Genomic DNA, 2500 nt, shown 5'->3' with positions numbered 1-2500 from the left:
ATTTTTTTCTATTCATATCTTGGTAAATTTTCTTTCTGTTAAGATTTTGGCAACTGTTTAATTTATTTTAATCATATCGTCTTCAGCAAAAAATCTTAAAAAAAAATGTGTAGGTGCAAATAATATTATAATATTATGAGAATAATGAAAACTTAATGATCTAATTCTTTTGTTGAAACGTTAATTTTCTAAGATCATTGAATGATTGAACTCACCTTTGAGTTAGTAATTAGTTTGTTTATTAGTTTATTTTACCTATACCTGGCAATGAGTCTTGAGGAGGCTACTGATTCTGTGTAAGTTTTCCGCACACGGAATTCATCCTTGATTAAGTTGTTTAACAATTAATGTGGCTATGATTGCTTTGAGGTTCTCTTATCATTTTATCTACGCAATTTTTTGGTAAAAATTACTATTTTGCTATTTTTAGTAGACTTCAATAATTGTGCTAGTTGCATTCAAACATGTTGCATTGCAGATCCTTTTGGTTAAAATATTTACTATTTTTTATCTATATACATATTTTTTTATAAGTTTAACTATATTCAGACATACGTTCAAGAATATGATTGATATATGCATTGAAACAAAATCAAATCCTTTTTAGGTCAATTTTGAAAGGCAGTTAGTAACAAGAAAACGTTTTCTGACACTTGTTCATTTATTTATTTTGTACTTATTTTCCAATATCTTTAAATGACATTTATTTTTTCTGCATATTCATTTGGCTTATATATAATCATTTTAATTTTTGCAACTTTTGCCAAACCTTACCTTTAGTAACCAATATTGGTGGCAAATGTAGAATCGATCATATTCGTGGGAATGGGGGAGGGATATAATTTTAGGGAAATTTCACGACTTTAATTTTGCACAAGTGTAGAAAATATGTCAGTGACGTAGTGGCAAAATTGAGGTCAAGCATAGTTTCGTGTATGCACGACTCCAATTTTGTACCAAGCATGTACAAAATATTGTCGATGTGGCAGCAAAAATGAAATTGTGCATATCATTTTAAAGAATATGTTTCTTTTAAAATTTTCAGAATATTAGAGTTACTTCAGCATTTCCATTTACAAAGATATGCTTACTATTATTATTAATGTTAAGCTAGAGTCTTTTTATTATTATTATTATTATCATTATTATTATTATTATTATTATTATTATCTACTGTAATTTTTATTATTATTATTATTATCATCATTGTTATTATTATTATCATTATTATCATTATCATTTTTATTATTATTATTACTACTATTATCATTATCAATATCATTATCATTATCATTATTACTAGTATTATTATTATTATTATATTATTATTATTATTAATCTAGTCATAATATTATTGTTAAATGAATCCTAACCCATTAACTTTATCCGTTCCAGGCAGAACCAAAAGGCCATGGCGATCCAGTGGCAGTGAGTTCCAGTTAGCAAAAATAACTGGAAAGGTAAGTCACCTAATATATATCCAGTTGAAGTCTGAAATTATGTAATGACATTAGAGCCCAGAAAGTTTATTGCCTTGGCTAGAATTAAATGTTTTTTTTTTAATGTTAATTAATACTTTGGTATTATTTCGGTGTTAAAAGGTTGCATTTAACCTGCAGTCACAAATTGTTTTTAAGGGAATGAAATCATTGCTGGTTGTAGTGTCATTAAGCATCTTAATTATTTTTTTGCCTATAAATTTTTGTCAAATATTAATTGCATGAATGACTTGGAAGAAAATTTAGCCAATTGATTAAACTAATTTCATCAAAAAGGGATTTTTATTCGATTATTACATTTATTTAAACTAAGATTAAAGGGGAGAATTGCTGATTCTATGAGATCTTAACAATTAGGTGATAATGAAGAAAAAATTATTTTTTGAAAGATTATTCAATGTAGTAAAATAAGCGTTAAACATGTTCCGAAACTTTTTATGCCTCCTATCCTTAGATCATTTTGGATGCAAATTGAAAATATAGGAGTACTTATACAGAATGTTTTTTTTTTTTTTTTTTTTTTTCAAATGCTGCTATTTATTTTCTCATTCTTAATCGAAACCGTCCTCTCTAAACACTGGCTTAGAATACAGCTTTTACATTTCCCCAGTGCTTTCAGTGTCACATTTTCCCGTTGTGTCATTCATATTTTCTTCTTCCCCTTTCCTCATCATGAACTCTCTGCACTGTACATTATATTGCTTTGCATATCTGCAATTTACTTCCTATATATTTCAGAATCTAAACATCTCTCCGGTATGTTTATTAGCAACTATCTATATTCTATAACATGTTTTCCATTATATCAGAAGCTTCTAAATCTTTCTATTCATTCGCATAAGACCTTGTATCCTTCCACGGTTTGCCTTCTTCATTCATGGCCGTCACGGTTGGAAAAGACGTTACATTCGCTCGAGGATGTCTAAAGCCCACTTGCTCGATCTCTGGAAAGGAACGAATCGCCGTGTATTTTGCATAACTAGAATTATTATAGATGGTGT

The 2500-nt window shown here is 28.2% G+C and overlaps 1 long non-coding RNA gene across 1 annotated transcript in view; it reads left to right on the top strand.

Moving 5' to 3' along the window:
• The window catches only part of LOC137650044 (uncharacterized), a 53725-nt gene that overhangs the window by 44766 nt on the left and 6459 nt on the right, over positions 1-2500 (top strand). The window contains exon 2 of the long non-coding RNA XR_011045908.1: positions 1396-1460. This is a non-coding gene — a long non-coding RNA (uncharacterized lncRNA). The remainder of the gene's footprint in view (positions 1-1395; positions 1461-2500) is intronic.

The sequence above is a fragment of the Palaemon carinicauda genome, chromosome 11, assembly GCF_036898095.1.
Source record: "Palaemon carinicauda isolate YSFRI2023 chromosome 11, ASM3689809v2, whole genome shotgun sequence".
In the NCBI taxonomy this organism is placed as follows: domain Eukaryota; kingdom Metazoa; phylum Arthropoda; class Malacostraca; order Decapoda; family Palaemonidae; genus Palaemon; species Palaemon carinicauda.
The sequence above is the reverse complement of the archived record's forward strand: the minus strand, read 5'-3'. Positions and strand labels throughout refer to the sequence as shown.